The sequence below is a fragment of the Solanum lycopersicum genome, chromosome 5, assembly GCF_036512215.1.
Source record: "Solanum lycopersicum chromosome 5, SLM_r2.1".
Lineage (NCBI taxonomy): Eukaryota > Viridiplantae > Streptophyta > Magnoliopsida > Solanales > Solanaceae > Solanum > Solanum lycopersicum.
The window spans coordinates 47,291,335-47,314,225 of record NC_090804.1 but is presented as its reverse complement, the minus strand read 5'-3'; positions in this window follow the sequence as shown (position 1 = coordinate 47,314,225).

The window sequence follows — 22,891 nt, the reverse complement described above, 5'->3', positions numbered from 1 at the left end:
CTAGTAGACAACCAATAAATAATATATAACAACACAATTTAGAACATCAATAATATCCTTTACAGAAAACAATTCAAAACTTCAACTACCGCACATATGGCTAAAAAACACATTATGAATAATTTTCTTCTCACACATAAACATGAGCTCAACATACTATATATGACTCAATTATGCCAATGCTCAACTTACCAACATGCTCAACATCATTACCTGAAGAATCACCATATAAAAATGAACGACATAACTCAGAGCAAGCAAAATTGCCAAAATTTCAAGTTTAAAGTACCCTACACAGTATGACACCATAAATGCATATTTATACAAAACTTTACCAAACATCACATAACTTCTAATTATATTAATTATTTTCGTTATTAAGAGAAATAACTAACCTTCATTAGGAATGATATGAGGATAACGGTACTTGATTTCACGACAGTGGAGCACCCCCTAGAAATAAAATGGCGTACTTGACCTCTCGGAGGTCTTATACAAGTCCATAGTCATCATTGATCACATTGATATATTCAATTTAGCGGAAAATTTTACCCTCTTCATAGCATTTAATATGCTAGAAACTTTACTTATTATATATATATAAAAACATGAGTCCTTATACATTGTTAGACCCCAAGCCTCTTTTCAATCATAGAATCAATAATTTTGTACTACATTAGAGACACGACCTTTAAGACATAAACATAAGTACTATATTTAAGACTTAACAGTAAACCTTAACATAGGTAATCCTTGCACTGAAGGATTTCCTTGTTAGGGCTTGGCAATCACATATATAGATCCCCAACATTCAAGACATACTTTAAGCATCCACAACCTGCACATTATGCAAAAAGTAGAGAAGAAGGGGATTAGTGCAAGAATGCACTATGCATGGCAACCATGCAAAAACATGAATTTAAAAGGAAACTTTTTTTGAAGTCAAACTTCATGACTTTTTGATATAATCTTGATGAAGCCTTTAAACAATAGAATTTAATATCATATAATTCATATAAACATATTCAAAGGCTAAACATCACATAAGATCACATTTAGAATTTATTGCATTTTTAAGGAACATTACAGTAAGCCCTTTTTCTCTCAACACTGAACCACCTTCTCTTTTGCACATTAACTTTCCAAGTAACTCTTTAGTGACACTTGGTGCAAAGGATAACCTTATGGCCTCTTGAAAACATAGATTCACTATATACAATATATCATATACAATCATAGAAGTATAGTATAACATAGACATAGTTAAATCAAGACTATAATGATATTACAGTGAACTCTTAATCATAATGCACATATACATATTTTACTTCACATAGAACCTTATCAGACCTTACTCATGCCCCCAATCTATGTCGACTGGTGCAATGTACATGTAAGGCCCCATAACATTACACATATTTAGTAAACCTATCATGAGATATTAGATCTTTACATCCATGTAATATATCAACATATTAAGAGGAGACCACTTCATTTATGTCTAGTAAGACCTTTATCATATAGTCAAAAAGATCAACGTCATGCATAAAGTCTCATATCATGCACATCTTCATAACAAGTAGATAAATACTACAATGTCATGCATAAATAACATATATATAGTGAAATGCATTAGAACACCATCGTAGAACTTCCTAAGTAGCTACTTATGCAATGTAAAGATGGGTTCATTACTTGCACCTATCCTAAGTAACCACCCTTAAGTCATTCTAGTTAGGGTCCTAGTCATTTACTTCCATTGTCCATTTTACTTTATTGAAATTATAGCCTTATCCGACATAGACCATGTGATACTAAACACAGAATCTGGTGTCATAAATCCCCACACCCAAAAGAGGTGGTTTACCAGCAAAAGTAGAACCAAACATAACATAGCTTTCTAGGTGGATCCACTAGTTAGTATCGTATGTTGGCAACATAGATATGGAAGTTGGGGGTACATGTGAAAACCCTCTTTATACCAACATTAGGAATTGTAGTTATCCACTACTGGAAAAATCATTCTAACACCCTTTGGGGCCATAAGGCTATCCACCCCATGAGGTTTGTAGTGACCTACCTTCCTACCATATGAAGGGACACACACTTATATTCATGTTCACTCGGTTCTAAGCTATGTTCCTTTTATTGAAAACCTCTATTATATTTTCTCTTTATAAAACATAGATTTAGGAGATTCATCCACTTATATGCTTAACTCATAGTTCATAGATAAAAGTTAATCAACCTAAATCATTTAAATAATCCTTTCACATGGACATAACATACGTAAAGAATCAATTAGTTTAGGGACACATGAACACAATATTCAAGACCCCTCTCTTGAATAGGTCTTTATACATGTGTGTGTGTACACATATATGTGAGAGAACCTTTCACATAACTCATTAACACACACATGTTCATACACACATATTCATACATATAGACCCCATAACTAGTACTATCCTAATCAAGGTAAACATGTGAAATGCATAAGAAATGTCCCATACCCTTTCCCATACTAGTAAACCTATCAAGTCATCCTAGATAAGGAAACACATATAATATTTTCATTAACATCATCTTACAATGCATAGTGGTAGACACTAGTGAATATGAAAACTACCTTTCATTGAGATACCAAAACCTAAACTACTTGTAATATGCATATGAAGTGAGTGTATGTTTACATTATTCACCATGATAAAAAAATTGCTTTCAAAAACACATTGAGGCAGCCACCCTCTTAGACCATAGTAAATTATCAATCCTACCGCAGAAAAAAAAGATGGTTTCGCTGATGGCGCAATCAGACCACAAGTTGCTTAGGTCAGCTGTTCCCCCTCAAGGTCTCTCTTCAGAGCAGGAAAAAACTACCTTATTTACCCAGCAGGATAGAATCGAATTCAAAATCATAAACTACACAACACACAATAACATAGCAGAAAAGTCAACTTCATATTACACTTAATACTCCTAACTTGTCCTATTCATGGATTAACATAGGGGTACATAGGTAATGGATTATTAACCATTTTAGTCATCAATGGTACAACCTATTCTTTACCCTAACATGGATATACACATGCTCATACAATAGCTATACACCCTAGATCACAACTAGAATAGGAAAGTAGGCATAAGCTTCACATTGTATCATCATGATCACATGTTCATATATTTATCAATTAGACTTCAAGGCCATAGTAAACAAATATATAATGACAATAAAATCAACACTTCGACCATAAGTATACCATATCACACAATGCCATACAACGCTCCTCCAACATTACTATAAAGAAAAGGAAATGTAGAACACTAGAGGAATTCTTACCAATTCTTTAGCCTATGGTCATCATTGAACATTACATCCCTTTTATGAATATATCAAGTATATGTCAGTAGCTTAAGGTACATAGTCATGCATGAAGTTAAGCATAAGCCATAAAAATTCTACAACTAGTATAACATATAAAAAAATTCTAGAATGTAGAAGGACATAGACCATCAACAAACATCACTTGCATTGATTATAGAGTCATATTTCGTGTATACCACCAATCTAGGGAAGCATTTTAAAGAAAGAATAGCTTAGATGAGATACTACTATATATGCCAATAAACTCTAGATCATTGTAACATGTTTCATATTAGGAATTCATGAAGGATACCTTAACATATGTTAATCCTTTTAAAAGTATCATGCATTAATCAAAATTATATTCATTATATATATTTCATAACCACATTAAATCATAGGCAATAGTTAACAATCATTTTAACATAATTGAATATCATAATAAGCATGCTAGAATCATCAATCTATAGGCTAAAGCGTGTAGGTCAATCTTAGCAAGTTACTTTGATTCGATCACTAAGGGTTCATAACCATAATTTATTTATAATATCAACTTAAGAAATTAGCTACAATGATTTTTTACCCAATCGAAAACCCATAACAATCACCATGAATCCGAACTTATAGTGAACATATAGAACGTAGGTTAGTTTTGTTCAAATAATCATGAATGGATTCACATGGATAATTCATAAAAGATTCATCATAAATATACATTGTATACAGTAGACATAAGCATTTTAACATAATTGGATAAAAATCGATATGCATATGATGAAGATCATAAGGCCATACATAAACTAAAATCTAGTTTTTGAAAGAGCATGGGTTTATCATGCCATAGATTTAAAGTTACGTCAAAATAAGTACATAATAATCAATACATACATATGATTCTTTTGAAATCAATATAATAAAGAACCCATGGCTAGATTGAAGAAGGAGAACTTTGATCATGAAAACTCTTGTCAAAACATTGAGATTAACTTTTTAGATAGAAAAATAAGTAGAGATAAAGAATAAACATACCTTTATTTAGATGAAAACCTCTAAGAATCGATGATTCATTCATGGAACTTCATGCTCCAAGCTCTTCTTATGCTTAACGAATAATGGTGCTTTCTAGGGAGAATATTTTTGAGCGAAAAAGTTTAATTAGTCGGAGAGGATTTGGAATGGGTAATTCACGGCTTAGATTACCTATATACACCGAAAAGTATATAGATAAACCTATTAGAATAATTTGAGGACTTTGTGTGAATTTTCCATTCACCCCTTCAATGAAACAGTGCGCAAGACACCAATTGCAGGCCACCATCGATGGACAGTAGGTCAATCAACGGAACGTCTATGGCTTCTGTCGATTGCTCCTTGGCTGTTCTTTGGTTAAAAGTTTCCAGGGATAAGTTTACATAGACTATAACCCACCAACGGTCCGTTAGTCAATAACCTGGATGTCATTTGGTCCATCGATTGAAAATGCTAAGGCAGTGTCTCAACCAGCCTTTGGTTCTTCTAGTGGGGCCTTTTACGAGGCCCTTCAGAAGTTGTACCCAAATGTTTCTAATGTAAAAAAGTACCTGCAAATGTTTTAGACCTTCAAATAAGTTTATACCAAAAAATGCACTAGCAACTCTTCAAAAAAGGCTTGGTTCGATCAAGACACACATTGAGTGTTTTAAGGGCTATCTTTCGAATGCCTTTGATGTTTTTGGTTGTTTGACATCCAAACTTCTAAAAACTACCTATAAATACTTTAATCATAATTATAAATCATTTTAATACTTAATAATCTCAAGACATACAATACATAAACACGCAAGGACACATGAGGCACATAGGCGACTAGTCATTAAACGCTTTTGTCGTCCCTCGACGTTCGACTTCTAAATCACTGCAAACTTTACATACTGCATCTAAACCATATTATATGTCATTTTAGGACCTTATAAGACGTTAGGATATAGAAAACCAATCTCATTTTGGGGTGTTACACTTAATGTCTGCCTCGGCCTCTCAAGTTACTCTTTGAACAAGGTGGTTTGGTCATAAAACTTTAACGGAGGCTACCTCTTTATCCTAATCCACTTCACTTAAAGATGGACGAATTCAACCGGTACCTACTCATAGGAGAGGTTATACCATAGACCACGTCCCTTAATAGGAAGAATAATCTCGAGATTACCGTCATATTTCTTAAGCATAGAAACATGGAAAACCCGATGAACCAAAGCCAATTCACTAGGGAGTTTCAACTCATATACAACCTTAGAAATCCTTTGCAAGATTTCATAGGGATCCACATAATGAGGACTCAAATACCCATTCTAATAAAATCTAACCATTCCTTTCATAGGAGAAATTTTAAAGTACACTTTATGACCTTCTTCAGACTCTAATATCCTTCTCCTACGGTAAGCATAATTCTTTTGCCGACTATATGATGTTTTCAAGTGAATTTTTATAATTTGAACCTTCTACAAAGTCTTATAGATGAAATTGGAACACAAAAGTTAAGACTCGCCTACTTCAAACCATCCAATTGGAGATCTACATCTCCTACCATACAAGGCTTCATAAGGAGTCATAAATATAGATGAGTGGTACCTATTATTTTAAGCAATCTCCACCAAAGGGAAATTCCTATCGCAATTTTCCTTGAAATCTATTTTACAAGCTCCAACACTATCCTCGAGGGTTTGAGCAGTACTCTTCGCTTGACCATACATTTAGGGATGAAAAGTGATGCTTAATTTCACTGTAGTTCCCAACCCTTACATATATGTTAATTGTGCACCCCTATCTGATATGATGGATAACGGAATACCATGGCGATACTCAATCTCATGTACGAAGGTCCTTGCATAATCCTCCGCCGAATAAGTAGACATGGATTTTGTGCAATATCCAATATTGAGTCATATAGCTTTTGTGTCCAAGGCACACATAACAAAAAATCCATATTGATGTCTTCACACTTCCAAGTAAGAACATGGATTTCTTGAAGTAAACAACCTGACTTTTGGTGTTTGGCTTTCTCTTGTTGACAATTTTTTCTCTTAGAAACAAATTTTTTATGTTCTTCTTCATACAAACCCACCAAAACACTTCCTTAATGTCATGGTACATCTTTGTGAAACCAGATTGAATAGAGTAACGGGACCCATGAGCTTCCTCAAGAATTCGGCTCCTCAACTTATCTGTATTAGGAACTCAAAACCTTCCTTGATACGTCAAGACACCATCCCTACCTATGGAGAATTACTCATTAAGCATATTGATAACCAATTTCATTAACTACATCACAGTATGATGAAGTTGTTGTTTGGACTTCACCTCGATCACCAAAGACTACTCGGAGTTATGGTGTACAACTACACCACCTATAAGAGAATCTTCAATTCGAACCACTAAACGAGCCAACCTATGAATATCCTTCACTAGGTCTCTCTTGGCTTTGTTAGCATGGGACAATTCCCATGGATAAACAACTCAAAATATCCGCTACCACATTAGCCTTTTCAATACGATAGCGAACGCTCATATCGTAACCCTTAAACTATTCCAAACACCTTCTTGATCGAACATTCAACTCCTTTTGAGTGAACACATATTTGAGACTCTTGTAGTCGTTATACACATCCACATGAACAACATACAAGTAATGCTTCCATATTTTCAAGGAAAATACCACAACCGCTAATTCAAGTTATAACTTGTATATTTTCTCTCATTCACCTTAAGTTATCTAGAGGTATAGAATATTACCTCCCTATGTTGCATAAGAACATGCCCTAAACTCACTCGCAATGCATCGCAATACACCAAAAATGCCTTTGTAGCCTCTGGTAGAGTCAACATAGGAGAGAAAGTAAGTGTATCTCTCAATATTTCAAAGCTTCTCTCACATGCTTCTTACCTTTCAAATTTCTTACTCTTTTGAGTCAAAGTAATCAAGTGACATGCAATGGATACAAAACCATCCATAAACTAATGATAATTACCTGCTAGACGTTAGATACTCTGAAAACAATTATTCTCCTTAAGCACTTATAACACCACCCTCAAATGGTCCATGTCATCACCCTCATTTTTCAAATATTCCAAGATATCATCAATGAAGATAATGACAAATGAATCTAGGTAATTTCAAAACACCGTATTCATGAGATCCATTAATTCGTCCGGGGCATTAGTTCTACCAAAAGACATTACTAAGTCTCACCGTGACTATATCTAGTCCAAAATGTTATTTTTTCTATATTCTCACCGCTTAAGTTAAGTTTATAATACCATAATCTAAAGTCAATATTAGAAAATTATGTTTCCCATTGGAGTTTATCAAACAATTCATCCCGCCGAGGGAGTTGATATTTATTCTTTATTGTAACTTTAGTGAGTTGGTGATAATCAATGCACATCCCATGTAAACCATCCTTCTTCTTTACAAACAAAACCGGAGCACCCCATGGAGAAATACTAGGTCTAATGAAGCTTTTTTCTAGTAAATGTTTGAGTTGATCCTTTATCTCTTTCAATTCGGCATGAGCCATCCAATAAGGAGGAATTGATATGGGATTTACAATTTATAACAAGTCGATACCAAAATCAATTTCCCGTTTAGGAGGAATATCGAGAAGATCATTAGGAAATACCTCAAGAAATTTCCACACTACGGTGACAGACTCAATTGGAGGAATTTCAGAGTCTAAATCATAGACTATTACTATGTGCTATAAACACACTTTAGATATCGTCTACAAGCTTTCAAACAAGAAATGATAGAACTTTTATGAATAAAATTTCCCCCTTCAACTCTAAAACTGGATCATTTTGAAAGTTAAACTTTACCACCAACGTTCTCCAATCTACTGAGGCAAAGCAAGCATGAAACCGATCCATGACCAATAAGACATCAAAATCAAACATTTCTAGTTCTAGTAGTTCAACATGAGTAACTGTGTTGGGAAAAATTATAAGAAATTTGACACATACCATTTTTGAAACAACCGACTCAACTACCATGGTAGTTATAATGAAAGTTTCATCTAGAATGTTTGGAAAAATCTCAAACTTCTTTTCGATCAAGTGACTAAAAAAAGATAAGCAATCAAGGACTACAAAATTATAATGTAACGCCCTGATCAAGTAAAATATATATCAATTTAAAAGAATTTCAACATATCGGCGACCACGTCGGATGAAGTCTCTTGCTCACCCTCTGAGCGAAGTGTATAAAAGTGATTCTTCATAGGTTCATTGTTAGAACCACTTACTTGTCCACTCTCTTTGTCTTCCCCTTCACATCTGGGAAATCTCTAATTTTTTACCACGTTTATCCAAACCAAAACAATTATCCGTTCCCCTAATGCAATAACCCTAATGTTTCTTGATACACTTTCCACAAGTTTGCATCTTGGTTGGTGAGCTAGTCTCCATTCCTTTCTTAGGCTTAGAGTGCAATACTTCGAAAATTACATAGGTGAAGCTAGAGCCTTACATTTTTTCATGAGGTTCTAATGTGCTAAAATTGTTTATAATGTTGTATTTAGGATGTGTTCAGATTAATAGGTGATTTGGAAGTGAAACGTCAAGGGACAACTAAGACGTTTGACGACTAAGTCACCTATGTTCCTCATGTGTGGTTATGTTCTTATATGTGTGTTTTATGAGATTATGAGATTCTTATATGATTTATTACTGTGTTTATAGGCATTGTGTCAAGTTTCATTATGTTTGGAGTTCAAACGGTCAAGAACGTCCATGACATTCGAAAGGCTTGCCTTGAAATGACCTTGAGTGTCAAAGCATGTTTCATCGAGTTTTACATGTTCCTTTAGGATACTAGAATATTTTAGATACAAACATCTTGTCAAACATCTCTAAGGACAACCCATGGGTCCTTGAGGAAAGACCCTTTCTTCGAGCCAAGACTACTCAAAACAATCCCAAACGGCGGACGCATTAGATGGTTCGTTGGCCAGTAGATCCCTGTCGGTGGGATTCAGTTGTCATAATTAGGCTTGGGAGAAGTCAAATAAAAGTACCAGCCTCATTCCCAAACCACGGATCAACTAGACGGGTCATTGATGGTGAAACGGCTCGTCGATGGCTAGGTGTGGTTTGGTCTGTCAAATGCGCAGCTTACTGTAATTTGCAACGGTGATGTTTTGAATTTACCCCTCGTCTAAATAAGAATTTAAGTAGTCAGTTATGGGTAATTTTGGTATTTTAAACATTTTTATAATCCTTAAACACCTACATTAATTTATTCTTCAAAATCAAAACCTAAAATCCCTAAGAAATTCTTTACAACTCCATTGAAATCAAAACTCATACGAGAGATTCGATTGGAGATTTGAGTGGTGATTCTTAATCAAATAAGTGGATTAGCATTAAAAATTTATTTTTGTTTATCTTTTCAACTCTATTCATCATGGAATAAATCTTTAAAGTGATTTTAAAAGAGTTCTTAAAAGAAGTGTTGTCTATTTTAAAAGAGTTCTTAAAAGAAGAGTTATCTAAATTCAAATCTATCCACGGGTTCTTGCATTACAGTTTTTAAAGCATTAAAAATCGATTGAATTGTTTTTAATTTGATGATGTTAACTCAATTCACCTATAAACTCATGTCATTGATGATTCGTAGTTTTTTACTACTTTATGGGTTAAATATTATTATTCTAATGCTTATGAATTGTACTGTAGTTTCTTAGGGTCTATTGAATGATGAAATAATCTAATTTAACTGATATATAGGTTTTATGATATTGATAAATTTATATTTAATTTACCTAGTTTTACTGAATATCATAGTTATGTATTAAATTGTTGGTTATGGCAATGAGTTAGGGCTTTATGGTATTGAATTTGATGATTTGGCTATAGATTGAATTGGTAAGAATGGATTGGTGGTACTATGACCTAATTATATTTATTTTATGTTGATTAGACTTTATTTATGCTATGATTTGTCTAGAGTATAAGTAATTTGAAAGTGAAACGTCAAGGGACAACTAAGACGTTCGACGACTAAGTCACCTATGTGACTCATGTGTGGTCATGTGCTTATATGTGTGCTTGATGATATTATGAGGTCCTTATATGAGTTATTATAGTTTTTATAGTTAGTGTGTAAAGTTTCATTAATTTTGGAGGTCAAACTTTCAAGAACATCCATTACCATCTAATGGTTTGCCTTGAAATAACATTGTATGACATAGCATGTTTCGTCCAGTTTTACGTGATTTTTTTTGATAAATTCATGTGGGAGGTCCTAAACTCGTATACAAGCATATTTGGTTTAGAAATGTCAAGTAAAACATCCCTAAGGACCATCCAAGGTTCCTTGAGGAAGGACCTTTTCTTTGAGCAAAGACTTCCCAAAATAGTCAATAAAGATGGAGATAGTTGACGGCTCATTGGAAGTTGACGCCCCGTCGATGGGAGACATTGGTAAGGCATAGGAGTGGGATAACTACAAGCCAAGGACCAGCCTCTGTCCCAAACCACAGACTCACAGGACGGTCCATTTGTGGGGAAATGACCCATCAATGCCCAGGCGTGGTTTGGTTTGTCAATTGCACAACTTAATGTAAGTTTCAAGGGTGAAGTTGTAAATTTACCCCGCATTCAAATAATACAGTAGGCGGTTACTTTATAGTGCTTAAGGTATTTTAAGCATGTTTATAAGCCTTAATAACATAGATGAATTCATTCTTTATAATCACAGCCCAAAATCCATAAGAAATTCTCTCGAACTCCATTGAAGCCAAAACTCAAGGAAGATATTGTAGTGGACATTTGAGTGGTGATTGTTCATAAAATTTGTTGATTAGAATCAATAAGGTATGTTTTTTATCATTGATACACTATTTATCAAGGATGCAATCTTCAAAGTTATTTTCAAAGTGTTCTTCAAAAAAGAGTTTTCTAAATTAAAATCTATGCATGGGTTCTTGCATTAAAGGTTTTAAAGCATTTAATATTGATTGAATTGTTCTAAATGTGACAATTTTAACTCAATTAACCTATGAACAAAGGTAATTGATGAACCCTATTTCTTGACTACTTTATGGGTTAAGTGATATTGATGTAATGCTTAAGAATTGTAGTGTAATTTCCTATGGGTTATTGAATGATGTAATAAATCTATTGAATTGATATATAATTTGTATTTTAGATTGACAAAATCTATACTGAATTGAGTTAGTTTCATTGAATATCATAGTTATGTATTGCATTATTGGCTATGGCCATGGGTAAGGGTCTTATGGTATTGATGGGATGATTGAACTATTGATTGAATTGGTAAGAATAGATTTTTGGTACTCTTTGATAATTCTCCTTATTTTATGTTAATAAGACTTGATTTATGTTATGATTGGAATGGTCCACATAAAGTGGTGATGCTACGTGCTTTATTTGCAATTGATGTGGCCTACCTGGCATTACTTTATACATTATGATGATCACAGTCATGTCGGCAATACATGAAGTATTATGATTTTTTGTGTTGTTGATTTATCTAGAGTATAAGCATATCTATATACAAGTAATTAAGTGAAATTATGAGTTCTTCTATTGTTGTAAGGTGATCAAGTTAGACTATGACTATGTCTTCTTTTTATTGTCTTAGTGTAAATGCATGATTATTCCTACATGACTATATGCGTCTATTAACTTTATAGTGCTGATGTTATAGTAATGTATCCGATGAAATAAAGAGGATAAGGGTCAGTCGTATGTTCTTCAAACAATGATATGCTATATGGAATAAAGTATAGTATGTTGTGTCTTATTTTTGTACACTTGTGTCCCTTACTTCATACATGTATGAAGGATATGTGATTATAATATGTATTGTCTACATAAGCTTAGTGCATTCATGGTGATGTATGATGAATGAAATGTGAGATGTTAAATGATGTGAACAAGGTCATGTACATTAAACCCATAACCTAGTGGTAAGGTTGTGACCTTGAAGTAGAGAGTTGTAATGGTATCCTTATTGTATGAGTGATGAAATTAAGGTTGGTTGGCTGGAACGAAATCTTATTATCCTTCACAAATCTTTTAAGCTATCCTCTTCGCCATTGAAAGCTAGCCCTCATGGACCTCCTTTGTTAGATTTAACGTGATTGGTTTATGAACTAAATATGGAACATCTTCATGTGATCCTTTAATGTCAATTAATCTATCAGAACAAAGTCTAGCACCGAGTGAATATGTTATGGGAAGTAGCTCTACTTGAGAAGGAGACTACAGTACTATGTAGCTCTACTTGAGTATAAGACTACAATACATAAAAAGCCATTTATATTTCTTAATCATGCGTCTACATGGGATTTGTGCTAATTCTACCTTCGGCAAGTAGAACACCCTCATTGAAGTAGGTTACATTTCCGGATTCCATTATTAATACCATGTTATTTGTCTGTTATTGGTTATTATCATCATATGAGATAACTACTAGTATTGGATAAGTTCTATGAAATTTACCTTGTGGTATGGGAAGGTATGTAGACATTGCACAATAGGCTTTGAAGATGTTAGTGAGAGTCCCTAGGTCTTCTCCAAGACCATTAATTGAATGTCCTTTATATGATGAATGACCCTTAAATGAACTAAGAATGTAATTACTTAAGTTATGGAAGTATGTTAAATAAATGAGTACTTATCTACAGTAATTAACGGTTGTCTAGTTAATGTTTGAAGGGGGCATAGGAATGGTCACTTACTATCTTACCTAGGTAAGTATTAAGAATGACTCTAGTTAGGGAAGCTGGATTATTATGTGGACATGATCTAAGCCTAAGTTAGTCTCAAGGATTATTTAGGTAATCTTTAAGAGGTCAATCATGGATGTTATCTTCTTTATTTACTTATGTCTTTTGAAAAACTATGGGAGAACAGTGTAATACTATGTATGTAATAGTGTTAAGATGAAAATGATTTTATCTTAGGTAGTCTAAAGGATCTCTTAATTTTGTGTGAAAGTGATTGTATGGGTGGTCGCTTCACTACTAGCTCATGTGAGACTTAGAATCCTTTTGTACGAGGATCTCATGTTCATGTGGTTGGTATGATGTACGTGTGTGTATTTAATCATAAGTTGTATGAAATATCATTTATGTGTGCCTAGAGAGGGTTTATGGGTGGTCTCTCTTTGTGTTACTTACGTGACTCTTAGGATAGCTTTTAGTGAGAGGATGGTATTCTAGAAAGTGTCTATGGTAAAATTAGGAAACTTCATTATAACAGTGAAGTAGTTTACTGTACAGTGAATTCACTTTAAGGTTGTGCTTAAAATGTGAATAATTTATTATGTGATTCTTATGTATTTCTAAGGTGTTAAATGCTATTATTATGCTTATGATATGATTTTTTAATCAAAATAGCATGTTTCTTTATAGATGTTCATTTTCATGATTTTATGAATAATATCATGCTTAATACATGTGTATATACTATTTCCATAAAATTTTTATATCTAAAGTTGTAGATGAAAGGTGAGAGGGATCGTCAAGAAAAGCTTGGATTTTATATATTTTTAGAGTAAAGTTGAACTGTTTCCTTATTTGACTCGAGGGAATATATATTTCTTTTATTTTAAAGTATTCTAACAGAAAAAGTATTTGTATATTCGTATTGTATAGGTCATATCCCAAGTATTCTTAAATCAAAGAATGGCATTTGTTTAGAGTTAGCGTTTCTATTTTTTTAATATGAAAAGATTATTTAAGATATTTTTGTTCAAAGTTTTAATTCTGCATTAATTTTCATATGTTTATATGCGATAAAAGATACTTAAGGGCTTGTACAACACCTCTGAGAGTCAAGTACGCTTGTCAACGAACAAAGGAATGCCCTAACTTCTTGCTATAGGTGTTGGTCGTGACATAGGGTCAGACACTGTTACGACCCAAATCCGGGCCGCGACTGGCACCCACACTTACCCTCCTATGTGAGCGAACCAACCAATCTAAACCTTAACATTTCAATGTAATAGCAACAGAAAGTAATGCGGAAGACTTAAACTCATTAATAAAAACCAATTCAATAACTATCAATATTCAACATCTATTATTCCCAAAACCTGGAAGTCATCATCACAAGAACATCTACTTTAAATTACTAATTCTAAGAGTTTCTAAGAAGCTGAAAATACATAAGAAGCTAGTCCGTGCTGGAGGTTCAAGGCATCAAGACATGAAGGAGGAGATCCAGTCCAAGCTAGAAGCGTTAGCTCACCCTGAAGATCCGGTGTGACGAAGACTGGCTTGAATTACTGTTGAGTCGAAGATGACGATACGTTTGCTGCATTCCACAATTAAACAAGAAGAAAATAATAAAAGTAGGGGTCAGTACAAAGCACGGGTACTGTGTAGATATCATCGGCCAACTCAAAATAGAAAACAGTATATATCAAGTAATATCATAAAATCTACTATGATACTCAACATGTAGCAGCAACAAGCACTATATCATTAACAATTACCGTCAAGTTCACACATGAGGACTCAAGCCCCAATACCATACTCATTTGGGAATCATGTTCGTTAGATTAAGTATATTAACATCTTTCAAGACTCATTATCTTTATTTCTCTTGTGTCGGTACGTGACACTCCGCTCCCTCATATTCATTATTCCTCTTGTGTCGGTACGTGACACTCCGATCCCCTAAATCTACGTGTTTGTTTGTGACACCCGATCCCCTAAATCTACGTGTCGGTTCGTGACACCCGATCCCCTAAATCTACGTGTCGGTTCGTGACACCCGATCCCCTAATTCTATGTGTCGGTTCGTGACACCCGATCCCCTAATTCTACGTGTCGGTTCGTGACACCCGATCCCCTAATTCTACGTGTCGGTTCGTGACACCCGATCCCCTACATGTGTCGGTACGTGACACTCCGATCCACTAATATCATTCTGTAAATCATCAAGCCTTCTCTATACCAAGGCATCCTCAATCCCATCACTTTAATTCATCAAGCCTTCTTCTATACCAAGGCATCATCAATCCCATTACTTTAATTCATCAAGCCTGCTTCTATACCAAGGCATCATCATTAATAATGTATATTAAAGTTTCTTTTCAAGATTTGGGATTCAATATTTTCATCATGCTTATCTTATCACAATCACATAATCATATTCATGCAAACATACAATTAAGCATATAGTAGGGTTTACAATACTACCAATACATATCATTCTCTATTAAGAATTTACTATGAAAGCATGAAAACCATAACCTACCTCCACCGAAGAATTGAAATCAAGTAAGTTAATCCTCAAAGCTTGGTGTTTTCCTCTTCTTCTCGATCGTTCCTCTCTCAATTCGTTTCTCTTTTCTTCTCTTTGTTCTTTCTAATTTTCTTTATTCAACCCTCTTTTTTTTTACCCTAATTAATATATAATTAAGAATAAAAGATGGCAATAATACCGCACTAATTAACTTAGGGTTACCTCTTTTAACCCCCAAGAATTTGAGTTATTAATATAAACCCACAAAATCTATAATTAAGGAAAGAATAGTCCAAAAACGTCCCTTAAAACGTGTAAGGAAATCTGATTCTGCCTGGGATTTGTGCAACCTGTGACGGGCCATTGTGCCTGCGACGGTCTGTCCTGCAGGTCGTCGCAAGGGTCAGAGAGTCAATTTCCACTTAACAATCTATGACGGTCCGTCACGCCTGTGACGGTCCGTCCTGCCATTCCGTCACGAAGTTCAGAGAGTCGTTCCCTGTACCAAATTCTCAAGAGTTGAAGTGTTTTGAGACGGTGGATCACGACGGTCCGTCGTGCCTATGACAGTCTGTCCTGCGTGTCCGTCACAGAGTTTAGAGAGTCGATTTCAGCACCCAAATTTCAGAATTTCTAAGTGTTTTGGGACGAGACACCCTCGACGGTCCGTCGTTCCCATGACGTTCCGTCGTGGGGTCCGTCGCTTCTGCCAGTTTTTCCAGAATTGAAGTCTGTTGCTCAAAACGACTAAATGGGTCGTTACATTAGATACCAATTTACCCATCGTTCGTCCCCGAACGATCAAAAGAAGGAAAACAAGGGCGAAAAGGAGTACCAGAATCTGTAAACAGATGTGGGTATCTTTCTTGCATATCCGCCTCCTTCTCCCAAGTGGCTTCTTCAACCGGTCGATTTTTCCATTGCACCTTGATGGACACAATCTCTCTTGACCTCAACTTGCGAACTTCTCTATCTAAAATAGCAACAGGCTCCTCCTCATAAGACAAGTTCTCATCAAGTAAAACTGAATCCCAACGGATAATGTAATTTCCATCCCCGTGGTATCTTTTCAACATCGACACATGGAATACCGGATGTACTCCGGACAGCCCTGGGGGCTAGGCTAACTCAAACGCCACCTCCCCTACTCGCTTGAGTACTTCAAATGTCCCAATGTACTTTGGACTTATTTACCCCTTTTTCCAAACCGCATCACCCCTTTCATGGGCGAAACTTTCAACAAGACTTGTTCACCTTCCATGAACTCTAAGTCTCTAACCTTTCGATCTGCATATTCTTTTTGTCTACTTTGTACCGCTAGAAGCTTTTCTTGAATAGACTTCACTTTTTCCATCGAATCCCTCAAAAGGTCAGTACCCCAAGGCCTAACCTCAAATGCGTCAAACCAACCAATGGGAGACCTACATCTCCTACCATACAATGGTTCGAATGGAGCCATGTCAATGCTTTAGTGATAGTTATTATTGTATGAAAACTCCGCTAAGGGTAGGAAGCTATCCCAATGACCACCAAACTCTATCACACACGCACGAAGCATATCCTCCAACACTTGAATCGTCCTTTTAGACTGACCATCGGTCTGAGGATGGAACGCAGTACTAAGGTCCAACCTAGTACCCAATTCCGCATGCAATGTTTTCCAAAACTTAGAAGTAAACTGCGTACCTTTATCTGATATGATGGATAGTGGAACCCCATGCAATCGCACCACTTCCGAGATGTAAAGTTTGGCTAACTTTTCTGCATTGTAAGTCACCTTGACCGGAATGAAATGAGCAGATTTAGTTAACCTATCAACAATCACCCAAATGGAGTCATACTTACCCATTGTCTTCGGAAGACCAACCACAAAGTCCATTGCAATTCTTTCCCACTTCCATTCCGGAATGGTCATTCTCTGAAGTGTTCCTGCGGGCCTTTGGTGTTCATACTTTACTTGTTGACAGTTTGGACATTTGGCAATAAAATCCACAATGTCACGCTTCATTCTACTCAACCAAAAGTGTTGTTTTAGGTCACGATACATCTTGGTTGCACCCGGATGTATAGAATACCTTGAACTATGAGCCTCTGTCAGAATAGTGTTGATCAAATCATCGACGCGGGGTACACATACCCTTCCCTTGATTCTCAAAACACCTTCCTCATCGATTTGTGCTTCCTTAGCCTCTCCTCGCAATACCTTATCTTGGATTCTTCTTAGTTTCTCATCATCAAACTGTTTTCCCTTAATTTTGTCAAGAAAAGAAGATCTTGACTCCACAGAAGCAAACAATCCTCCCTTCTCATTTACTTCTAATCTCATCAAGTCGTTAGCTAGAGTCTGAACCTCTCTAGCTAATGGGCGTCTAGAGGCTTGCAAGTGAGCTACACTTCCCATGCTTCCCGCTTTTCTACTTAAAGCATCCGCCACAACATTCGCCTTTCCCGGATGATACAAGATAGTGATATCATAGTCCTTTAGTAACTCCATCCATCTCCTCTGTCTTAAGATCAAATCTTTCTGAGTAAAGACATACTGTAGGCTACGATGATCCGTATAGATCTCACACTTAACCCCATACAAATAGTGTCTCCATTGCTTTAATGCAAACACCACCGCAGCCAATTCCAAATCGTGGGTCAGATAGTTACATTCATGCACTTTTAATTGTCTTGAAGCATAAGCAATCACACTCTTCTCTTGCATTAGTACAGCACCCAAACCAGAATAGGATGCATCACAATAAACAATGAAGTTCTTACCCTCTACTGGCAAGGTAAGGATAGGTGCGGTAGTCAACAAAGTCTTGAGCTTCTGAAAGCTTTCCTCACATTCATCCGACCATACAAATGGGACATTCTTCTTAGTCAAGTTCGTCAATTGGGAAGCGATAGAAGAGAATCCCTTGACGAATCGGCGGTAGTAGCTAGCTAACCCAACAAAGCTCCTTATTTCTGACACGTTAGTGGGTCTTACCCAATTCTTAACTGTCTCAATCTTAGAAGGATCCACCATCACTCCATCCTTAGAAACCACGTGCCCCAAGAACGACACTGCATCTAGCCAAAACTCACACTTAGAGAACATGGCATAAAGCTTTTTCTCCCTCAACATTTCCAATACCATTCTCAAATGCTCTTCATGTTCCTTCTTGCTCTTTGAGTATACCAATATATCATCAATAAATACGATCACGAAGAGGTCCAAATATGGCTTAAAAATCCCGTTCATCAAGCTCATGAACGCGGCAGGGGCATTCGTAAGACCAAAAGACATCACTACAAATTCGTAATGCCCATACCTCGTTCAAAAAGCAGTCTTTGGAACATCCATTGCCCGTATTTTCAATTGATGGCAACCGGATCTCAAATCAATCTTAGAGAAGACACAAGCACCTTGTAACTGATCGAACAAGTCATCAATGCGGGGAAGAGGATACTTGTTCTTTATGGTTGCCTTGTTTAGTTGTATGTAGTCTATACACATTCGAAAACTCCCATCCTTCTTCTTTACAAACAAAACCGGAGCACCCCAAGGAGATGCACTTGGTCTAATGAAGCCTTTGTTCAATAACTCTTGAAGTTGTGCTTTTAACTCTCTTAACTCCGCGGGAGCCATTCTATAAGTGGGTATAGATATGGGGCGAGTACCGGGTTCAAGATCAATACAGAAGTCAATATCCCTATCCGGAGGCATACCAGGAAGATCTGCAGGGAACACATCCAGAAACTCACGAACTACCGAAACCGACTCAATCGAAGGTACTTGGGTAGTGTCATCCTTGAGATGTGCCAAGAAAGCTAAACACCCTTTACTAATAATATTCTTAGCACGAAGAAAGGAGACGATGCGGACCGGATTGGAAGTGTAGTCACCCTCCCACAATAACGGGTCTGTCCCAGGCTTGGCTAACGTCACGATTTTAGCATTACAATCCAAGATTGCAAATTGCGGAGAAAGCCAAGTCATACCCAGAATCACATCAAAATCGTCCATTTCTAAGATAACCAAATCTACATAGGTGTTGCTCCCCACAAAGTTCACCAGACAAGACCTATACACCTTTTCAACTACCACAGACTCACCCACCAGAGTAGAAACACGAATAGGCATATCAAGAAATTCACAATGTAAATTTAGACCATTAGCAAATGAGGAAGATACATAAGAAAACGTGGATCCAGGATCAAACAATACGGAAGCCATGCAATCACAAACCAGAAGATTACCTGTGATGACAGCATCAGATGCCTCCGCTTCAGACCGCCTAGGGAAAGCGTAACAATGGGCCCTATCGTTCGTCTGTCCGTTGCCCCTACCATGTTGTGATGTAGTGGCCCCAATTTGCCCATTACCTCTGCCGTTTTGGTGACCACCATTACCTCGACCACCACGTCCTCCAGAATAACGGCCTCTACCATGACCACCTCTACCTCTAGCTATTGGGGGTCTATAACTTGGTCTGGGACAATTTCTCCTAATATGTCCAATCTCCCCACATCCATAACATTCTCTGGAGTCACTCATAGGCCCCTCGGAGAAGTGTTGACCGGTCTGAGGTGGTCCCCCAACTACAGTCTGTAGTGAAGACTGAATTAGTCGGACTGAGTAACTTCCCGAACCCTGTCCTCTAGTGTAAGAACCATTAAACTCACCTCCCTTTCGAAGCCTTTTTGATGTCGATTTTGTGGTGAAGTCGTCTGGCTTCACTCCTTCCACTTCTATCACAAAGTCTACCACTTCTTGGAAGGATTTTACCGTTGCCGCTACCTGTAAGGCCGAAATCCGCAATTCTGACCTCAACCCCTTCACAAACCCGCGAATCCGCTCTTGAGGACTAAAACAGAGTTGAGTGGCATATCTGGATAGTGCACGGAACTTAGCCTCATAAGCATTAACCGACATCCTACCTTGCTCTAGGCTCAGGAACTCATCCCTTTTCCTATCCCTCAAAGTCCGGGGGATATACTTCTCCATAAACAAGCTAGAGAACGAGGCCCAAGTCATAGGTGGTGCCTCTATTTGTTGACACTCAATATGTGACCGCCACCACATTTTGGCGTTCCCTTGAAACTGATAAGTCACAAACTCCACACCAAACCGTTCTACTATACCCATCTTGTGTAGTAGCTCGTGACAGTAAACCAGATAACCATAAGCATCCTCCGATTCAGCACCCTTGAAGACCGGAGGTTTCAATTTCAAGAACTTACTGAAAAGTTCATGCTGATCACTTGTCATTACAGGCCCTGTAGTCAGACGTGGAAATGTGCCTATTTCCAATGGAACATCCATGCGGGGAGCCATAGTAGCCGCATGTTGTACCTCCGGAGCCTGAGGTGCTAGTGCAGAAAACACTAGGGGTGTCTGGCCCTGATCAGATAACCCGCTAAGATAAGCCAGAACCTAATTGATCATCTCTGGGGTAGGTTGGGGTGGCAATCCCTCATTTTGCACTTGTTCATTCACCCCATCCTCCCCCTCTCTTATCACTTCCTCAGTCGGTGGAGGAGTCACCGCCCTAGTACCAGATGGGCTAGGTGCTCGTCCTCTTCCTCTAGAGGACGTCCTTCCACGACCTCTACCACGGCCTCTTGCCGTTGTTCTTCCTCGAGCCACAGCCCCAGTGGCTGGCTCAGTTGTTTCTTGTCTGGCCGGTGTTGGTTTTGGCGTAGTCGTTGCTCTAGTTCTAACCATCTGCGAAAGAGAGTGAAGATGGTCAGATACCAATTTGTATCGCCTAGATACCAATTGGACTCAAGTAGTAGCACGAAAGAAGGAATGAAAGAGTGAAATTTTCCTAAAGTCTTATTGCCTCTCAAGGAAAAGTAAAGGCGTCCCCCTACCGTTCCTTAAGACCCTACTAGACCTGTTCTTGTGTGATGAGACCAACGAACCTAATGCTCTGATACCAAGTTTGTCACGACCCAAATCCGGGCCGTGACTGGCACCCACACTTACCCTCCTATGTGAGCGAACCAACCAATCTAAACCTTAACATTTCAATGTAATAGCAACAGAAAGTAATGCGGAAGACTTAAAACTCATTAATAAAAACTAATTCAATAATTATCAATATTCAACATCTATTATTCCCAAAACCTGGAAGTCATCATCACAAGAACATCTACTTTAAACTACTAATTCTAAGAGTTTCTAAAAAGCTGAAAATACATAAGAAGCTAGTCCGTGCCGGAGGTTCAAGGCATCAAGACATGAAGGAGGAGATCCAGTCCAAGATAGAAGCGTTAGGTCACCCTGATGATCCGGTGTGACGAAGACTGGCTTGAATTACTGTTGAGTCGAAGATGACGGCACGTTTGCTGCATTCCACAATTAAACAAGAAGAAAACAATAAAAGTAGGGGTCAGTACAAAGCACGGGTACTGAGTAGATATCATCGGCCAACTCAAAATAGAAAACAGTTTATATCAAGTAATATCATAAAATCAACTATGATACTCAACATGTAGCAACAACAAGCACTATATCATTAACAATTACCGTCAAGTTCACACATGAGGACTCAAGCCCCAATACCATACTCATTTGGGAATCATGTTCGTTAGATTAAGTATATTAACATCTTTCAAGATTCATTATCTTTATTTCTCTTGTGTCGGTACGTGACACTCCGCTCCCTCATATTCATTATTCCTCTTGTGTCGGTACGTGACACCCCGATCCCCTAAATCTACGTGTCGGTTCGTGACACCCGATCCCCTAAATCTACGTGTCGATTCGTGACACCCGATCCCCTAATTCTACATGTCGGTTCGTGACACCCGATCCCCTAATTCTACGTGTCGGTTTGTGACACCCGATCCCCTAATTCTACGTGTCGGTTCGTGACACCCGATCCCCTAATTCTACGTGTCAGTTCGTGACACCCGATCCCCTACATGTGTCGGTACGTGACACTCCGATCCACTAATATCATTCTGTAAATCATCAAGCCTTCTCTATACCAAGGCATCCTCAATCCCATCACTTTAATTCATCAAGCCTTCTTCTATACCAAGGAATCATCAATCCCATTACTTTAATTCATCAAGCCTTCTTCTATACCAAGGCATCATCATTAATAATGTATATTAAAGTTTCTTTTCAAGATTTGGGATTCAATATTTTCATCATGCTTATCTTATCACAATCACATAATCATATTCATGCAAACATACAATTAAGCATATAGTAGGGTTTACAATACTACCAATACATATCATTCTCTATTAAGAATTTACTATGAAAGCATGAAAACCATAACC